The sequence below is a fragment of the Camellia sinensis genome, chromosome 4, assembly GCF_055761805.1.
Source record: "Camellia sinensis isolate YWXY chromosome 4, ASM5576180v1, whole genome shotgun sequence".
Taxonomy (NCBI): domain Eukaryota; kingdom Viridiplantae; phylum Streptophyta; class Magnoliopsida; order Ericales; family Theaceae; genus Camellia; species Camellia sinensis.
The window spans coordinates 211,738,449-211,760,104 of NC_138964.1; the positions used below are offsets into that span (position 1 = coordinate 211,738,449).

The window sequence follows — 21,656 nt, forward strand, 5'->3', positions numbered from 1 at the left end:
TACAAACCAATTTTTACAATTTTTTAATACACATTTTTCCATAAAAAATCAAAAAGTTAATTCAAATATTTATATTTTTTTCCTCAATTTTTTAATCTTAAAAGACAAAAAGTACACTTATTTAGAACACCTCAAACAACTCCTAAAATAACGTGTATTTTATTTTAAAATCACATATCCTAAAATGACGTCATTTTGTTCCACTTTAAAAGATAATGCTATAAATCTTAAATAATCTATCAAATATTTTATCAAATAAGACCCATACAAACTCACGTATATATGAGTCTCACACATATATAAGGGATTTGATAAAATATTTAATAAATTATTTAAGATCCCGACACTACTAGAAATATGACTTTTTGCGTCTAATTTTTTGCGACTGATTATTGAACGGTCGCAAAAAATCATTTTTAACAACAAAATCTTATTTTACCATCTCATTCTCCTGACCCAATCATTTTTTGACATCAAAATCTTATTTTACCATCAAAATCTTATAAAACTTGACTCTCTCTCTCCCTCTCAATCCGTCCCATTTTTTCCTAAATCTGAGCTCCCTCTTTCTCTCCCTCTCAAAATCTGTCTCTCGCTCGAATCTCACTGCCTCCCTCACTCGAATTTGTCGCTCGAATCTCTCGCTCGAATCTGTCGATCGATTCAACTTTCTCTAGTCCACAACTGTTGAAGATTTCATAATCGGTAAGCCTAAACACATCTTCATCGATTCAACTTTCTCTGTAATGATCCGAGAAATCAAGTGTGCTCTGAATTGCTCTCTCTCTCTCTTGTCTTAGTTTCTCTGTGAGATCAGAGAAATCTCTTCGAAGCATTCACTTGTTCATCTTCACGCCTTTTTCGTTAACTTGTTGCTTATCCACTAATCTCACTGCAATCTTCTCGATCGATCAAGTTGTTGTACAAAAAGTGAAGGAATCGGAGATAACCGAGCAGGACTCGCTTCTACTGGTACAGTTCAACTTTTGATTTTCATTTACAGATGATCATAGCAACCTATATATAAATTTCAAATCCGAATTATGATCCAGAGAGTTTGAATTTGAAATGATTTTTTTCTACATTTATGCGTTTCGCTAAGCAGATTGTGAATGGAGGAGTACAAGAATCGTTCGTGAATGAGAAGCGAATTGAGCTCGAGATTCGGTCTTTGGCGGCCACAATCATGCGTTTCGCTAAGCAGACTGATCAGTGGCTTGCTGCTTCTCGTTCTATCAACACTGCTATCAAGGTCCCCAAATCCACTTCCCTTCTTTTCAATTTCGGTTCATTTTTGCTCATTTTCTATTGGATAATAATTAAATTACTCTGTATATTAGTTGTAGTAGCTCTCAATTGTGACTCATGAATTGTTTTGACTTGTTTTACATGTTTTCATCTTTGTGCATACCCTGCTTTTTTACGCTAGTTGAGTAGTGTTAACAGTTCGGTTCGGTTGGGGTTGTGCGAAAATTTGGCATCCAGCTAAAGTTTCAGTTTTGTTAATTGAGGAACCGAAACCATCTGCATACTAGGGTTTGGTATTGTCAATTGTTCATATTGACTCATAATAAACGTTTTTAAGTGTTTTATAAAATCTATAGAATCCTATATTTGGAATAAATGACTGGGAATAAATGGATGGAGATGCTCTATAAATCTCTGTCCTAACTTTAATTGTAAAATGTGCATTGGTGTTTATTGTCTTCTGATAATACTAAAAAAATTTACAACATAAAAAGTATTAAAATATAATGTTTCGGTCAATTCAGTCAATATCAGTTGTAAACAAATTTAAAACGAAACAGGCCATACCTTATGAAAAAACTGACTGAAAACTGAAATTTTGGTCAGTTTCACGGTCGGTTCAGTTTCATCAGTTTCTCTTGCACCCCTTAGTGTAGTTCAATTATTACAACCGCTTGTTAGATTGGCAAATGGGGGTAGAGTTGGTTCCACACACACACACTCAATTCTTGGATGACTATGTCTGTTTGCTTAGCCACCATAGCTTAAAGAATAGTCATGGCCACAACTGCAATTATTGAGTTGGCATAGGCCTCACTAATTTGCTTGTATAGATTACCACCCCATGGCAATTTGTAGTTTGTCCCCTATGCAGTTGTGGCTTTTCCATTTCATATTTCACATGCATTGGAATTTGGATTCTAATTCAGTAGCTCTTTTTATCTTTCTCTTCTCTGCTCCCACATCCTTTCGGTGGCCCCGAGTGTTAATGAGAATTTGGGTCTTCCATGGAATTCAAATTAGATTATTGTGTCTTGCATTGAATTTGAAGTTATCTATTGCAATTCTGATGGCATGTAAATGAATTTATTGTTTCCCATAATAGGTTTGAAATAATTCGAGCTCAGTTCCTCTAGTTTTGATGCTTCTAATGATGAATACATTCATAAAAGCAATGTGAAACACAATGGGCTTGTTCAAATTGACATTCAAATAAACAACACGTTTAAAATCTTGACTTGTAATCTATGACAATGACTGCCTGTCAGAATGGTTGTATATAGTTAGAAGAATCTAGATATAATGATGAATGGGTGTGTTATTAGGTGACAGAGCTTGGGTAAAATTGTGAAGTTATAATACAAATTTGAATTGAGAAATTATGGTGTCCAACTATATACACAGGTATGCTTCATTCTGTGTCCAATCGTTTTGTTTTAGGATATGTTTATGAAGAATGTGATAAGCTTCTGATTCCTATCTTTTATATGGCTTCCGAACACACCATAAATTGGAGAGCTTGGTGTGGGATTGGCTCTTGATTACCGAAATTGAGTACGGGTTTGCCTTGCTCAGGAAATTGGAGATTTTGAGAACTGGATGAAGACCATGGAATTTGATTGTAAAAGCATAAGTGCTGCAATCTGCAACATTCACCAAGCATAATGTCCCAAGGCAAGCGCTCAAGCCCTTTTATTGTATTTGTGTTCTGTAAACTAATGGCGTGGATCTATTGGACAAGATTTAGCAGAGGCTTGAAAATCTTCTGGATATATATTTTTTTTCTTTCTTCCCTCCCGAAAAGGCATTATCCTTTTTTGTTTGTGGTAGTTACTTGCATATGCATAAAGGGTATGCATGGTGCTTTTGGAGCATTACCAGTCAGGGGTGCTTCAATACCTATGTGATTATGTGTCTAATATTTTTGGCTGCATTTTGGTAGATCCTTCCATGTGGATACTTACATTATATATCTTAAGTTAGCCTTAGGTGTGTGTTTAAAGCGGTAATATAGACAATGGGCTGAAATATTTCTCCTTTCGTGGTTTGATTTGAAGGAGCCTCTTGTTCATCGAATACCTAAACTGTTGCGAAAACCAGAAACATTTTTCTGTAGATTGAACCAGCCATTTTATTACTTTCTGAAAAACAGGTTAAGTTGATTGCTTTTATGAATAGTTACAAATTAAGGAAAGGTCAGTATGTGTTGTGTATGAGCTTGATTGTTTAAATTATATGCTTCTCCCATTGATGAAGAGAACCGTCCTCGAATTCAATCTTTTCATAGCATTTGTGTGAAGGACTATGTTTGGTTAGTTGGTTTAAGATTTTTTATTTGTATGTTTTTCTTTCCCTTCTGTATTTCATTTTTGTGCCAAAGATATCTTCTTGTCCAGACTTCTAGTTTTTTATTCCATAGATGCATGAACAATATTGTTGGTCTTATTCATCATTTTTCAAAATTTTACAGTATTCTCTACATTTTTGTAGGATTGCTTCTTCTAAAATGACAAAATTGAAGAAACTGAAGAATGACATTCCATTTCTTCCCGGGAAATCTTTTTTCAGATTCTTATTTTCCTTCGTGCAGAGTTTCTGCATAACTGTGGGAGATATGTGTGCAGGGCTTGGTCAAAAATTATATCCAGAAGTTTGGTATGCCATATAATTCTGGTTACCTTGAGCTTAATGAGGGAGACTTCAAAATTACCTTGAGCTTAATTTTGGTATGCCATATAATTCTGGTTACCTTGTTCTGGACAAATGGTCTCTAGTTGTGGGGGTTTATCACTGTTTTGTAGCTTACATCCTAAAAGATTTCTTTATGTTGGGAATCATGTGACAATGCAGTATAAAAGCTTACCTTTTTCAATTGTGGAGAAGGAGCTTTTCCCCTCGTCATATTGCTTTCATTTCTTGCACTGAGGAGTACAAGGTGTTATGCCAGTTCATTGATAGAGTGGAGAAACACCCGAGCAAGAAAATTGATGAGAAGATTGGCCAGTTCTGGATTGTATTTTTTTCATAAAAGAACTTTTCCCAAGTTTTTAGTTGTAATAACTTTTACATATGGCTCAAATTTTGAGACTCAAATAGAATGTTCAATCAAACTATAATGCTATATTGTCTGAATTCTTGTCATTGTTATTCCTAGAGTGCTTAACGCTACACTTTTATTTATTTATTTATTGTTTTTATTTTTATTTTTATTTTTATTTTTTGCGACGGTAACAAAATGGTCGCCAAAGAACATATTAGTGTTTTTCTTTATTTTTTGCGACGGCAAAACAGCAGTCGCCATAAGTAGTTTAGGTGGTCGCAAATAATTTGCGACCGTTGCTTTGCCGTCGCAAAAAGTATTTGCCACCCCCCATATTCGCGACCCCCATTTGCCGTCGCATGGGCCGTCGCAAAAAGTCTTTTGCGACTGTTTTTTATTATTTGCGACGGTTTATAGCGGTCGCAAAAAGTGTTTTTTTTAGTAGTGCGACATTACTCCACTTTAAATCTAAATCATTGAATTACCGACCACAACAAAATTATTGTGTGATATTGAACCCATTTACGTGAGAATTCGTTCTAGAAGAATTTCAAATAATTTCAAAATGTCTAAAAATGTACAAACTTGGTAGGAAAACTTTTTTTCGGAAAATTATTTTTGAAAATTGCTTCTAAAAACACTTTTAAATTGCTTTCCAAATTTTTAAAAATTGATTTTTGTAAAACATAACAAACACAGCTTTTTAAACCCTTGAGGTTTTTTTTTTTTTTTTTTTCTCTCTCTCTCTTCTCTTCTCAACGTTCCTAACCTAACCATCCTATTTATAGTAACTGTCCAACCTAAAAGACCCACTTTTTTTTCTTTGGTATTAGTTTTCTTTATCCAAACAATTTTATTTTATTTTTTAATAAGAAAATAAACTTATATTCTATTTAATTTTTAATTATCATGTCACGTGCATTGTTGAGAGAAGCGTCATGTTGTATCAGTTTGGGCTGGATTGAAAAACCATAAATAGGCCCACAACCCAGTCCAGTAAGACTTTTTTTTGTATGAAACTCACGGAATAAAATAATGGTTTCAAAATATGAAACCCTCATTCGACCACTGTCGTGAGCATTTAAAACCCTACTTCCACCACTGCAATGGCATCCGAAACCCTCATTCCACCATTGCTGTGAGCATTCAAAACCTTCCTTCCACCACCACCGTGAGCGACGGTGCCAACAACATTGCGGATCTTTCATCAATGCCTCTTGATTTCTTATTGTATGTGTTCTCTAACCTTTGCTTATCATATAAATGTGTATATCAATTTGTATATGAAAATATGTGTGTATATATGTATCTATTTATATATGTGAATGTGATTGTAGTGTATATTGTTCAATATATGTATTTTTTGTGTGTTTATTTTCTAGTGTATATTGTTCAAAATGAAATTTTACTTTCAATAGTAAAGTTTTACTTCTAGACAGAGTAAAATTTTACTTGAAAATTTTACTGTTTCATTACAATGTTTGTGCATTTTTATGCTTTCATCAATGCCTCTTAATTTCTTACTGTATGTGTTCTCTAGTCTTTGCTTATTATATAAATGTGTATATCAATTTGTATATAAATATATGTGTGTATATATGTATCTATTTATGTATGTGAATGTGATTGTAATGTATTTTGTTCAATATGTTTTTTCATTTTTTATTTTCTAGTGTATATTGTTCAGAATAAAATTTTACTTTCAATGAGAGTAAAGTGTTACTTATAGACAGAGTAAAATTTTATTTTACAACTTTACTGTTTCATTACAATGTTTGTGCATTTTTATACTTTCATGAATACCTCTTGATTTCTTGTTTTATGTGTTCTCTAGCCTTTGCTTATTATATAAATGTATATATCAATTTGTATATGAATATATTTGTGTATATATTTATCTATTTATGTATTGTAGTGTATATTGTTGAATATATATTTTTGTGGTCTTTATATGCAATTTCTATACTTTGCTAGAACTATCTCTGTTTCTTCACTATCATTTCTTGAATATAGTGATGTACCTTTGTCAATATTATTAGTTGTAGAATTTTTGTAGGTGTTTTTGTTTATTTCCTAGGGTTTATTGTTCGGAGTAAAATTTTACTTCCAATCAAAGTAAAATCTTACTTCCACATTAAAACTTTATTGTTTCATTACAATATTTTTGCATTTTTGTTTTGTTGCATTATTATTCATTTTCTTTAGTGCTTATTGTTTTGTTACTTTGTTGTTTAACGTAAAATGTTATACTGTTGATACAGGGAAACTTTTTAGTATTCGAAAATGGTTGTTACTAGAAACAAGCGTAAGGATGGTGAGGATGACGATGATTTTGAAGTTCCACTAACAGTTATAGAAAAGAAGAAACTCCCTGAAAAGAGTAGCAAAAAATCCATGAGCAATGTGGATGATGCATGTGATGATGATTTTGTGCTTGCATCAATGAGACTGAAAAAGCGCTACCCTAGTGAAGATGAAGGCTCTCATGAAAGCAATCCAATGCCTTCAACAAGAAAACCTTCAAAGTTGAATATTGTACATGGCGTACGAGAGAAAGAGAATTATGTGAAACAATATAGGTCAAATATTGTTTCATTAATAAACCTAATGCAAGACATAAAGTTCACTGAAAGGTACATTACTGCCCTCGAGAGAACAACTTTTGGGATGTTATTCAAATCTTTTTGGAATAAAGAACACCTTTTGGGATGTTATTCAAATCTTTTTGGAAGAAAGAAGATGTGGTGTTGAAAAAGTTTAAGATAGTTGACGATAATGTCATGGATGTGATCAAGTGTTATGATTTTCATGCAAAAGGATTCAAGCTTGGGGGGAAAACGTATGACATACAGGGACTGTGATGTTACTTTGATTTTTGGGATAAAGTCGGGAACAAAAAAAAGTAGATGTCTCATATGGGAAGAAACAAGAAACACCTTTTGTTCAGAGAAGGTTTCATAATATGTCAAGAGTATCCGTAAAGATTTTGCGAGAGGCATTAGGAGATACATTGGAAGGCACAACGACAGTTGATGTTAAGGATGTTGCATGAATAATATGTTTATTCATTGCGGCAACTTTGTTATTCCCAATAACCGGTCTAACAGTTAGATAGGCTTTTGTCGCCCTTGTAGAAGATTTGGAAATAATGAATTCATATGCATGGTCAAGTGCAGTTGCAGCCACATTGACTACTTCAATCCAGTCTTCATCAGGAAGTCCTGAAAATATGACTGGATGAGTACTTCTTCTTTCGGTGAGTAAATTGAACTACTTGAAATATTACACAATCCATCTTTAGAGAATTAACTAATTTCGATTTTTTATTTTACAATATTGTTTATGCAAGCACACTACCCTCATTCAACCTGAAGACAAAAATTTGTGTCCAAGGCTCCTTCGATAGGACTTATCAAAGTTGAGGAAAAAGCTAATGAAGAGGTCATTGCAAAATCTAAAGCCTGAAGAGGTATCATCTGTGACACTCGAAATTTTTTAAATTTAATTCAATCAATAGAATTTCTAATTATATTGAAAGGTGCATAGTTCAGAAAGTTGGGAAATAACCGAATAAATTGTTAAAGGAATAGATTGCGAGACACCATAGTTTTAGAATATTAAATATTTTAGTAAGCGGTAAGTGATATTTTATAGTTGGGTGGAAATGTTTTTAGACGTGAACCTAACATATAATCATAGGTAATTTCAGGAATCATGACTTTTAGAATTAGAATAACATAATAAATAAATAAATAAAAAGAGCCAAGTAAAATTTCGGTGGGGCCAAGGGTCAACTTGGTCCTTGGTGAATTCATGGAGATGAAAACAAGGGTCAAACAAATGGCAAAAATAGGAAGCATCTGTGTGTATACTTGGGCCCCATAGATGGCACAAGAGGGGGCATCTACTTGTGTATCTCCTAGCTTGAGCCTCACTCTTGTTCAAGTATAAATAAAGGGCGTTGGGGTAGAGTGAGGAGCAACAAACTTAGCATAGTTCGGGAATACGTGAAAAATAAGGGAAATTTTATAGCAAAGGTGAGTTATATTATATCTTGAGTTACCATAATATATTTTCTATATGTCTTGAGTTATCATAATATATTTTACGAATGTTTTGAGTTACCAAAAATTATTTTATATAATTTATGTTTTATAGTTATGTTAATGTTTTAATTACGTGGATTATTTTTTGAACTTTATTTGCTTAAATTGAAATCCATGGATATGTTTGTTTAAATTTTAGAAATTATTTGGCAAAAATTTTATAAATAATTATGTTCTGTAAGTACCACCACGGAAGTCCCATGCCTTGGGGGACTTAAATAAACCATTGGCCCCTGTTTGGCCACCTTGTGGTCCTCTGTTTGTCATGGATCCATTGACTCCTGTTCTGATTGTCACTCCAGTGACCCCTGTTCTGCTCTATTATGTACTGTGGTTATAGTTAATTTCTGTATTTCAGTTTCTGCTACTCAATAAATTTGTTTATTCAACGTAAATTATGTTAATATTTTAGCTTAGATAACTATTCATGGCTATTTTGTACCCCTATACTCACAGTGTAATATTTCTCACTCTGCTGTGTACTTATAGCTGTTACCCTTTTCAGATGACGAGATTTAGCAAGATCAAGATAGGGGATAAACCATAGTGTTTTCTTTTCTTTTCTTTTTTTGTACTATCTATATTTTTTATTGGACTCTTATAATAAAATAAAAGCCCAAATGACTATTTTTTTGTTTCTTTTGAATAAACTTTTGGTACCCGTTTATTTATTTATTTAATTTATTCACTTGCGCTACGAAATTGTTAGAATTATTTCACATCATTTTATTTTTATTGTCTTGTTGCGACGCTAAACCTTGTGGGTATCGGATTTGGGTTGTGACATCATCTTTTCAATCTCAGTCTTATTGGTGCGCTTTGCTTAAAATTATAGTTACATAATAAAATGTTACTCTTAGACAGAGTAAAAATTTTCTTAAATTCAGATTAAAAATTTACTTACAATCAGAGTAAAGTTTTACTATCAAACATTACTCTGTTGGTTAAAATTTGCTTCATTGTTGACTTCTTTTCTTTTTCTAATTTTCAAATTCAAGTGAATCATAATTAATTGAACCCCATTTCCAAAGAAGAAACGAATCTCATTTGCAGTCATAAGGAAGAAGATGCAATGGTCATAGAGGAAAATTTGGAGACTGAAGAAGATAAAGATCATGTAGCTGAAACTATAGGAGATGATCAACCTTTGAAGGACTTCATTGATCTTGGGAGATTAGAATAAGTTCAAAAAGAAAACGAGAGGCTAAAAAGTGAAAATATGGCATTGGTTGAAGAACTAAAGAAAATGAGGGAAACAATGAAAAAAATACAAGAGGATCAAGAGGCGAAAGCAAAAGAAATGATGGAAAATATGAGCAACACAAAGAAAGAAATGGAGAAACTAAGAAATGAGTTTGAAGCACTTGAATTTGAAAATAAAGAATTGGTTGGACAAATTAAAAAAAATGCAGTTCATGCGGCTACCCAAGCTTTTGCTTCTAAAGAAATACCACATGCTAAAGGAGTACAACAAGAGCAAAACATTGGGATTCAGGCTGCATTGAAAGAAACACATGTAGTCATAAAGCCATTGCAAACATCCATGGTTAAGAAAATCAAAATGAAGGCAAGGAAAAAAAAAGAGATGTCTGATTTTGAATGTGAGACAAGAAAGGCAGAGAAAAAAAAGACCACAAAACAAGCAATTGAAGTGATATCAAAAGAAGTGATTTGTATTGACGACTTGCCTCTAAGCCAACCAAAACCAGTTGAAAAGGTTTTGTTTCTAGATAAGGCTGCAATATGCAAATTGCTTGATGAGAATGATAAGCGTCTATTGAGTAAGATTTACAATTTAGAAACCACAGAGTAAGACCATTTTAATTTTATCAAACAATAGATTTTTACTGTTATCAAATTGTAACGTGTTAATCAACATTTTTTTTACCTTATGACTAGTGCAATCATATGGTCTGGCACAGGAAATAGAGTATATGTTGCATTGCATGATGTGGATGCAATTCTAAGACATGGTGATACTGCAAATAATGTAAGTGGCCATACAATTTTCACTTCAATAACTAAAAATAGTTCATTTTATTAACATATATTTAATTTATTTTTGTTTTTGTAGGTCATTGACAGTTTTGTAGAAATGCTTCAGATTGAGCAACAAGCAAAGAAGCTAGAAAAGAATAAGTCATTCTTTTTCTCAAGCCTTTGTTGGGTAAACAATCAATTTGTGTTTATTTTGAATTGATAAACTTTTACTGTGATTTAGTGTAACATTGTACTGTATTTTAGAGTTAATGTTTACTATTTGGTTTGCCAAAGATTGACAACTCATACAGTGTGTTACCAACACAACTTGACACGTGACACTCTTATATGATTTAATGCAGTCACTAGTGAAATGGGGTTATGGAGATTTGAGAAATCATTTAATTGATGAAGTGCTTGAGCAAGATTTGAGTGGATACAGATTCTTTCACTTTTGCATGAAAAACCCTATCACTAGACACTGCTTGTATTGGACACTGAATTTGATGAGTGGAGGCATTACAATTCTTTAAGGCCAAGAGACAACAAAGATGATTCTTACCTTAAGGATGCAAAATAGATTGTAAGTGTTTTGCATCATATTAACAGTAAATTTTTACTGTGTTTTATTCTTGTATTTAATTGTGACCAAACAATTATGCAATGATGTTAGATAACATATGTGGAGAAAAAGTTGGGCAACAAAAGGAAGAGAGGTACAAGAAAGTTTGCAAACTTGGTTTCGGTAAAAGATAATCCACAACAATGCCCAACATCCAGTACAGGAAAAGTGGGATATTGCAACGGTTCTTTTATGGCATTTATGAAAACGCCACTATAAATTAATGAAACACAACGATTTGAAAAACGTTGTCTCTGATCTCAGTGAAACGGCGCCGTATTGGGTCAACGTATTGACCGTCCAAACCTTTGTCTTTTTCAACTCAGTCTCTCTCTTTCTTAGTCTTTACCATAACTCAGTCATCCTCTCTTCCAAAACCCTCGATTTGAAGCTCTCATTCTCAACCCTCAATTTGAAGTTCTCACTCTCTCTTACTCAATTTCAAACACACATTCTCGCTCCCTTGCTCAATTTCAAACACACACACTCTCATTCTCAACCCTCGATTTGCTTGATTGCAGATTCCAAAACCCTCGATGGTTTGGGCTTCATCAATCTCTGTCGCTCACAATTGAAGTCTCTAGCTATTCTTCGTCGATCTCTGTTACTCGAGGGCTTTGCTCTAGCTGTTCTTCATCGAACTCAAACTCGAAGTCGATCTGTTCTTCATCAAATCGCAGATCCAAAATCCAAAATCGATCTGTTCTTTATCAAATGACAGATCTAAAATCCAAAATCGATATGTTCTAGCTGAGCTCTCTTGCTCTTATATCAGGTACATTTTTCATTCTCTACTTTCTCATTATCAAATCGTTGATTAACTCTGTAATTTTTCATTCTTTAGTTAAAAAAAAAAAAAAAACTAGTTTATATAATTTGTGATGATCTTACTATTCTAGTTCTATAGATTATTTAAGATTTTAGCGTTGCAATATGTTTGTGTTTCATTGTTTACTCGACGACTTCTCTTCTGAATATTCTGCCAAGATGATTCTCCAAGGATTCCACTATGGATACAATGTTGTATACAATTTCATTCTTCTAACCAGGCTGGTACTGAACTTTTTCATTGCTTTTTTTTTTTTTTTTTTTGGTCAAGTTGTTTGATGTTTTGTAAGGTACACAAATTAAAATTTTGTACTTGTTTGTGGTCTCTAATTGACTTTTGTATATCACTTGTTTGACAAACTATGTTGTTTTGTTAGTCTGGAAATACACTAGAAACTATGGTGTGGTTAAATTGTTGGCAATTTGTTGTCTGTTTTTAGATTTTAATATTTCCAAGATCATTGTTGTAATGTGTATGATGAACACAAAGAATAAATAGTCATCAACGGCTAGATAAGGAAGAAGTTTAATGATCTAGCTAAATTATAGGGTTGTTCATGGAGATAACCCCTTTGCGATGTCCACGAAAGCCTCTGCTTGAATGAATTTGTCTCATTTCATAATAATTATTATTATTATTATTATTATTATTGTTATTTTTGGGTTTATTCATGCAAAAAATGCCTAATCCGAGTTCATTGGTTTAAGCTCAGGTACGTCTTAGGCATGCCAATTTAGGATAAAGTTTAGGCTTAGGTCAGGCCGAAGTTTGGTTGGTTGCCACGTAATTATTCATTTACACTTGCAATGGTTAGCCTTCTATCATTATAAACCAGTTCCATTACAATATTGTGGGAAAGAATTCTAGTTTGTTTGTAGCTATCCAGTATATGAAGTTGTTTGGTTTGAAAAACATATATATATTGCATCTTATTGTTTTTAATTTTTTCTAGGGTGATTAATTTTGCTTTCTCAGAACCGCATAAGAGGGTTTCATTGTGTATCTACTGGGTGGCTGTTATATGTGTGTCTGTCCAACGGTTTTACAACATTTCAAAGAATAGTAAGATTGAGAGGATTCTTCTTCGAAAATACTACCATCTGATGGCTGTTTTAATGTTTCTGACTGCTCTTATCTTCCAGGTGATTTGGGATTCACACAATGATCTTCTCTGTATCCTTTCTTTTTAATTGTTAGTTCTCGGAGTAGTTTTTGAAGTTATGTGGACTTCATTTTTGTTTCCAGCCGAAGTTTCTTGATCTGGCATTTGGTGCAGCTTTGGCAGTATTCCTAGTCTTGGAAATTGTTCGATTAAGTTCAGTGAATTTGCACGTACTATTGTTCTTGACTTTTTCTTTGCTATATACTAGAAAAATGACGGTGCTAAAAGTCATTGCCTTTGCTCATGTTTAATATTCTTGGGTTCAAATGTCAACACTGCAGTCTGCAGAACTTATTGCATATGAAATTAAAGTATTTATGCATTGTAAGAAAATAAACTAAATAGAAGGGGAAAGTGTGGGCAAATTTTGTGGAACATTGGAAATTTTTAAACTTCAAGAGCACTTTGTAATTTTACATGTTTACTTTGCATATGGTATATCAAATGCTTGTTTGAAACTATTGAAAATGATATCCAGGAGATAATTAACAAGCTAACCATGCTTCCATGGATATTGGGGGATATATTGCAAATCTTGCAGAAAATAAATGAAAATGCTTTCAGATATTGTGACTTGTAAATTGTCTATCATGACACAAGATTCATTGTTTTTGTTTATTTTTGATTCATTGTTTTTATAGAAATCCAAATTATGGGGGATATCATTTCATCATCCATCCAGAAGTTAATATAAAAAGTTTATCCCAACTTGTTTTGACAGATTTATGAAAGCAATTTTGTATTTATCTCCCCAAAGTGACTCATTGCAACACTCTAGTTGTTCTTATTGAAAGCTGGGTCTTAGTTCGTTTTAGATGCTTAAACACGTTATAATGGTTTTGGTAAAGCTTGCATAACCATAACTTTTGTAGATAGGTATGGAGAATTCAACCTTTAAGGCTATTTGTACATCAGTTTATGAATGCGTTTACAGACCACCATGACTCAGATCTTCTTATTTGATGTGTTTTTCATTTTTCAGCCATTTTTCACTCTTATTGAGCTGTGCACTTCCCATCTGGATGTCTTCTAGGTTCAATGATTGACCTCTTGCTGTTTTTACTGGAATTTTGAGCCTTGGAATTGGAGATACAATGGCGTGTTTTCTAGTTTCTATGTACTATTATGTACTATTGAAATGTAGTAACTTGTGTGGAGTCGTATCTTTTTCATTCTTGACATTCCTACATAGTCTTACAATAATTGGCTCTATTACTGTGAGATCAAACAAGAAATAGCAGCTCTATTGTTTTGCATAGTCCAAAGTTTCTTGACATACAGAAAAATTACTTGATGCAGGGGATACTAGCATTGAGAACTTGACTTACATGTGAATATTTTCATCTAGTTTTGACATTGAAATGTGTTCTTGCATGACAGACTTCATTGAATAATGTTTGAACTGTTTATTCAGAAACCTATACTCTAGACTAATGATAACCTGTTATAGAGAATTCATAGAAAACACTCTTTTTGTTTTATCTTGTTGAAAATGAAAATTATGAACAATATTATGTTTATTGGAAGGATTAAGGGCAAATGCTGCTTTTCTTTATCAGTAGACTGAACTCTGTGACCAAATTTTGGCCTAGGGATTTTACAGGATACACGGTGTTTGGGCCTCTTATAGCGACCAACTAATTTTCAGTTCTCAGGACCTCCACTGCCTAACACGTAGTTCTTGGCTTTTCTCATATATCTCTTGGAGTTATGGACGTAGTGGGTTATTTCATTTGCCTTCACATTGTACTTGTATTTACTTCTTGTGGTGATTGAGCTTGTGGTAATTATTTCATTTTCCTTGACATTGTACTTGTATTCAACACTGTTGCAGTTTAATACAAATGCTGGCGAGTTGATGAAGAAATTTGTTTTGGCATCAATTGGAAAAAATGGAGAGAGTAGAAGGCTAGAGTTAAAAAATTGGGTATGTGCCATTCGACAATGATGCTGATAGGTTAACTCATCGACCCGAAAGAGTACATGAGCATCAATGGCGGAGCTTAGTATATTATTGGGGCACTCGGAAGGCACAGGTATCATTTAATGTTTGTAGTTTAATTGGTGGCTGCTGCTGTTAGAAATTTTTTTGCATGGGTTTATTGAGCTCTATTGTAATCTCATAGGATGAGTTTGTCAATTAATAAATTATCTTGTGTTTATGTTCATATGTAATAGAAAAAATGTACAAAAACAAAAAAATTCGGAAGAAAAAGACATTAAATCACATAACCGGCAGAAAACCATTCTTAGTTGTTCAAGTAGAGGTATATAGTTTCTTTATATTTCAAATTGAAATTGTATATTTTGATTTTGTTATTTAATTTTAATTGTAATTATAGGAAACAAAAAAGAAGAATGGAATTCCTGCAACTCACTTAGAGGTGTGGATGGCTGGGTACTGCAAGGATAAAAAACCAAATACTGATAAAGTTGCTAAGGTCATGGTATGTAGCTTGGTTGCTTCTCTCTTTCTCTCTGGCTTTATATTAACATGCAATTCCTTTTCATCCTTATTAGTTATTTATTTATTCCTTTCATGATAAATGATCATCACAGTTTGAGTTTGTGTTTATGTTCTGGTTCTATTGATAAATAATTGTTTTGATTTTTTTTTTGGGTTACAGTCATCTCAAATGGATATTGAAGCTAACATATTTGGCCATATGCTAATTGTGATGCTTAAGTATAATGTTATGAATGTTTATTCATTTGACCATATCTAAGTTGCTAATACATTGTGATCAAGGAATCTTGTCTGCAAATTTTGTAATTGAAAAACATGCTTCTTTTTTTTTTTTTTTTTTTTTTTTTTTTTTTTTGGGTGAATTTGAAAATCATGCTTAGTAAAAGCTTTAATGGAAAAAGTTCAATAATAGTATCAAAATGGTAAAACAAGGAAGTTTAAAGTTCCATACTAGTTAAGAATAGATTTTATCATTCTTTAATTTGGAACAGTATGATTCCTTCTTAAAATAGTTTACTTGTAAAATTGATCGAGAATAGTTTAGTTCTTTTTCTTTCTTTTTATGTTTTTGTAGAAATGTTTTTTTTTTTTTTATATTTTTTTCCATTTTTGATTGATGTATTTGATTTCAATTGCTTTCCAATTCTTAGCCATGAAAGCATGTGTGCTATACATAGCTTTGTATTGACAATAACTATATTTTTAGGCCAAAGAAGAGGAGGAGCTCCCTGAGTACATTTTTGGAACTGTTCGACTAATTCGTGTGAAGCTCGATTCTGCTGTACCTTTTGAAGTTTGAAATATTTTGATACATCAACATGCTTTGATCATCATATTTACACAAGTAATTGGCATTATTGTAACCAAGTACATTCCAATGATTTCCAGATTCTGGTGTGGATTATTGTTCTTATAATTTGGACCAGACATTGAAAATTCAATCATAGATCACCCAACATTGGTTCCAATGAGTATTTATTCAATCTTAGATACTATCTTATCTATTTGGTTTTTGTTTTTCAGCCTTTGGTTTTGTCTTAGATACTATCTTATGAAATGTGCAATTAGTTCAATTCTTTGGTTTATACTTTGTTTCCTAAGTTGCAGTATGAACTTTGTAGTGCACAATAACATTTATTTTACGACAACTATATATAGTCACAGAGAATGCCAACTTTGGTATTTTATTTCATACTCTCGCAGCAGCAGCAGTAGAGAGAATATATATATATATATATATTTGATATTTTATTTCATATTCTTGCACTAGTAGCGGCACAGAGGAAAAAAATGGTATTTTATTCCATATTCTTGCAGCAGCAGCAGTAGCAGCAGCACGGGAAAAAAAATGGAAGTGGCGTTTTTTAAAAAAACGTCACTAAATGACGTCATTGTGACGTCACACGTTAATTTGGGAGACAGACGTCAAAGATTTTGCGGCATTTTTAAAAACGTTGTCTAATAGTTTTAGCGGCGATTTTTAAACGCTGTAAAGCTATTGTGGTGGCCATATCAATGACGAAAAATTTAAACGTCCCTGTAACATTTTGCGGCGTTTTTCAGGCTTTTAGCGGTGTTTTAAAAATGCTGCTAAAACTCGATTTTCCCATAGTGATCGTAAGTATTTCACGCTACTACTACATGCTCGAATTGGTAGTTTTCAAGTTTGAGTAAATCTAACAAGATCTTCATTTTTATTAATAGTGTTGATTGCGGAATTATTGTATGTTATATCATGCGCCAAATCATACGAGATGAGCCTATTGCAAATTCTATAGAAGATGATGAAATTAACAATTTCCAAGCATCAACAGTGCATCAGTTTTTGAATGATTATCCAAAAGCATGGAGTGAGGAACAATTCAACCTCAAAAGAAAAATAGCCAAAAGATAAGACCTTGAATGTAACAACCCTGACCCATGATTAACGTTAATCCATACTTAATTATGCCTAATAAATAATTAAAGCGAATTGTTGTATCATATGTTGCCTTATATGTGTTTATATCTATTTAACGTAGAAATATCTGTTCATGTTTTCGTCTCGGTTTGTGAATTGAAGGCCTTATCGACATCCGATTCAGAAATTGACTTGATTTATGTGTTAATAAGAATTTTTAGAATTTTATGGTAGGCTCAATTAAAATTCGATTCAGAACGATTAAATTAGATTAATTAATGTCACTTTGCTTAGCTTAAGCCAAATTAATTAATACCACTAAGCAAGCCTATATAAGGCCATTCATACATCTCCAACACATTTTTACATCCTCATTTCCTCATCTTTGAGCTCAATGTGAGAGAGAGAGAGAGAGAGAGAGAGAGAGAGAGAGAGAGAGAGAGAGAGAGAAGGGAGTTGGATTTCAACTAGAGGATTGAAGAAATTAAGCAAGAATTTACTAGAATTGAAGGATTTGGACTTAGAAACTCAAGAATTAAGCTTCTAGCTCTCATCTTGACAAGCCTAGGTAAGAAATCTAACCCTTAGTTGTGTAATTTGTAAGAATTCAAGTAAAGGAGGTGGACTAACATGAGAATGAGCTAGGATTAAAGAATTGTAACTCAAATCATACATGCATGCGTATATCATGAAGTTTTGAAGTTGTTTTTACAAGAATTCTCACATACATGTTCATATCTTCGTTTTGTTCAAAGAATTCAACTTGTTTTTGAGCTTAGTGACTTATTTGATCATGTTTTAGAAGGTTGGAATTCATGGCATTACAAGCAAGTTATGTGATCTAAGTTTCAAGTTTTGTTTACTACAATTGGCATAGCTTTTAGGCTTGATTTTGCGAAATAATTTGTAATTCATCATGTACTATGAGTTTCTCAACATTTTACTAAGTTTTGGTCCAAAAAGATGTGTTTTGAAAGTTTTGAAATTGAGTTTTGAGCTTGGGAGCAATTCTGGAAATTTTAAAATTTTGCTCCTACACTCGAGCGAAGGAATCCACGCTCAAGCGACCACTCTGAGTGCGTGCACTTCCGTTCGAGTAACCAGAAGTCTGCTTGAGCATGAAATGCATGCTCCCAGAAGTTCTTGTGCTTTGCGGACCGCTCGAGCGAGCGTAGAGTGAAAAAATCAAGCAACTAGCATTTTTGCAAAAGTTTACAGACCGCTCGAGCGACCACTCACATTTTGCATGTCCGCTCGAGCATAGGAAGTTGCGCTCGAGCGAAGACCCAATTTTCAGCAAGTTTTGTTATGTGTTTTCAAGTGTATTTTTGCATCCTTATTCTATCCTAGGCATACCTAAGCCAAGTTTAAGACACCATAATGAGGATAAAGATGTAGAAACACACCAAAGCAAGAAAGAACCAAGTTAATAATTCCGGGTGTGTAATTTAGTACGTATTCATTCTGTATCTGTGTAGGTCACGCGCCACAAGATATCTGAATTACCTACTCTGTCTGTTTACTTGGAGCCTTCTATTATCTGTGAGTAATAACTTAGTAAAGTTATGTTCAAGTTAAATTATTTTATGTATAAGGAATAAGATCTGTTCTATGAATGTCATGTTTTATACTATGAATGATTGTCCAACTTTGGCAAATGTTTGTGGTATTTATGCTACGATTCAAGTATGCAATATGTACCCGAACCGGAGGTTCCTTTATGGAACTGACAAGTTACCTATACCCCGGCTGGAGGTTCCTATATAAAACTGACAAGTTATTCGTTCCCAGTCCAAAGGTTCCTTTGTGGAACTTACAAGTTATTCGTACCCGACTAGAGGTTTCTCTATGGAACTGACAAGTATGATCTATGATGCTCTATATATGATCTATTAGTGCTAACAGATAAACCATGTTAGATCAAGCATGAATTCTGATTTCTGTCAATGACTCAAACAAGAATACGAATATGAATCTATTCTATGTATGGACTTAGTTGTGACGCCCCAAATATTGAGAACATCAGAGAATATATTAACAATTAAATACAAGGTTTATCTAAGGTTACAAGAGTATGAAACATCACTAATGAGTCCTTTGGCTAATAACCAAGCAAGATCCCAGGAAAGATTGGACGAGTCAAACTAGCCTCCCTTCAAAGTCCAATCTTTTTAGATAGCAAAGCTACCATTCTGACAGATCTTAACAAGATATTAACACAAGGTCTACATGAGTCGATGAAACATAAGGGATGGGTAATATAAAAGATATGTATAGATATATAATAGTTACAAAATCAAGTCTTAAATACAACATGGGATCTATCACTTATAATCTCAAAACATGTTTACAAACTAATTTCTAATCCTCCTAGGGTAGCCGTACGTCTCCAAATGCTTTAGCTATGCCTTCGATCGGTCTAGTAGTCTTCAATACTTAGCATGAAACGCCATGAGCTTTAAATGCCTAGTAAGCATACACACACCCCGTCCTTTTTTCCTAATCCAATACACCATCATATTTATAGCAAGCAAGTAGTGAAACATGATATTCAAGTCAATAACAGTAATTTCAATAATAGAGGAAAGGACATGTCATTCAAATAGATAACAAAGGTTATAATGTTAGTGGTTAGTGTTCTAGAAATCCCCCAAAGAGATTTCATCATCCCAACCACAAGAATTAGACACCGGACTATTCAGAACTCCCCATTTTGCTGGTTTGTTGCATAACTAACCTCGGATGCCTACTAACAGTTATATACCACGTAGCGCCAACCGCTGGGCCTCAAAAGAGACAACGAAAAGAATAAAGTTTTATCACTCTGAATCTAACCTTATCCTTCCAAAAAATTTTTTATCCTCCTGAATGTTCCATCCGGACCCAACTTTATCTCACAAATCAAACCATTGCAAAGAGTCTGTAATAACCCTCACCACTGATTACTGATAACCCCACTGATTACTACTAAACTGAGACTGATTATGATAAGTAATTGAATCGATTGAAATACTGAACTGACTGATTGAATGTGCTAGTTTAAATGCATATCTATCTGTTGACTGTTAAACTTATCTGTCCATGTTTTATGTTTTAACTTGCGAATTGAAGGCCGTATCGGCGGCCGAATCTAAAATCGATTGATGATTTAAGATAATTAGAATTAATGTGATTTTATGGTGTATTTATCTGAAATGTGATTTGGTATGATTAAATTAGATTGAATTGAGCTAAATTGCAATAGTTGGCTTAATTACCAACATGCCACTTAGTGGACCACTTAGGCAACACATATTTGAGCTTTATTATGCATTCAACAAAACATTTCATCAGCCTCTTTGCTTGTTATTGCTGACTAGAGAGTGAGAGATAGGGAGTTGGAGTGAGTTCATCTTGTATTGCTTGGAAATTGAGAAGATTGGAAGAGTTTGTGATCAATTGAGCTTATATTCTTGAGCTTGAAGATTTAAGGTTGGTGTTTCACCCTCTCATTTGTGTAATTGAGTTGTATCTTGCATAGTCCATGGTTAATGAGTGGTCCAAGTCTAGAATTGGCTTAATGTGTTGAATTGTAGCATAAATCATGCATGCATGCTTATATCCTAGCATTTTGAGGTTGAATACATGGAATTTGGTACATGCATGTTCATATTTTTGCATTGGACTGTGAACTCATCTTGGTTTTGAAGGAATTGGCTCATTTGAGCAAGTAATTGAAGCTTTGAATTGGTTTAAACTCATGCATGTCATGTTTGAGTTGTGTTCTTGAGTTTTGGTTTGAAATTGGATTTATTTGAACTACCTTTGGGCTTTGATTTTTACAATTGAGCTTTGAATTATGTTAAACTATGAGTTTTGAAGTGTTTTCCAGGAAATGGGCCCAAAGGGATCGAATTTGATACATTTGAAGTTGAATTTGAGCTTGAGGTTCAAATCTGGGAATTCCAGAATTTGAACTCACGCTCGAGCGGGGTGACTGGCGCTCGAGCGTTAAATTCGTGCTCCCAGTACTTTGCACTATTTTGATGTCCGCTCGAGCGTGGTAATTGACGCTCGAGCGTAGCGGGACCTTGTGTCTTACGCTCGAGCAGGTGTCGAGCACCCAATCAAGCATGAATTTCACCTATCTAGCACTTTTGGCTGTTTTGCAGTACGCTTGAGCAGTTAAGTCTGCACTCGAGCGGAAACCTTTGTCTGCATGTCCGCTCGAGCGCATTAATCGATGCTCGAGCGGAACCCCTGTTTTCTGAAAATTCTGAAAATGCTTTTAAAGTGCATCTTTGCATCCTCATTTCATCCTAA

The 21,656-nt window shown here is 33.6% G+C and overlaps 2 long non-coding RNA genes across 7 annotated transcripts; both read left to right on the forward strand.

Moving 5' to 3' along the window:
* The first annotated feature begins 3,729 nt into the window (after positions 1-3,729).
* LOC145823548 (uncharacterized) lies at positions 3,730-4,389 on the forward strand. Its single transcript, XR_014365839.1, has 2 exons — positions 3,730-3,974; positions 4,099-4,389. It is a non-coding gene; the product is annotated as an uncharacterized LOC145823548 (long non-coding RNA).
* Positions 4,390-4,728: 339 nt separating this feature from the next.
* On the forward strand, positions 4,729-16,428 carry LOC114307682 (uncharacterized). 6 transcript variants are annotated; one of them, XR_014328348.1, is made up of 9 exons: positions 4,729-5,518; positions 6,550-7,757; positions 10,317-10,384; positions 10,469-10,561; positions 10,737-11,771; positions 13,709-14,706; positions 14,822-15,023; positions 15,330-15,434; positions 16,161-16,428. It is a non-coding gene; the product is annotated as an uncharacterized LOC114307682 (long non-coding RNA). The 6 variants fall into 6 exon arrangements; XR_014328347.1 differs by having other exon boundaries at positions 10,737-10,957; positions 11,048-11,771; positions 13,709-15,023; XR_014328349.1 differs by having other exon boundaries at positions 10,737-10,957; positions 11,518-11,771; positions 13,709-15,023.
* Positions 16,429-21,656: the final 5,228 nt, after the last annotated feature.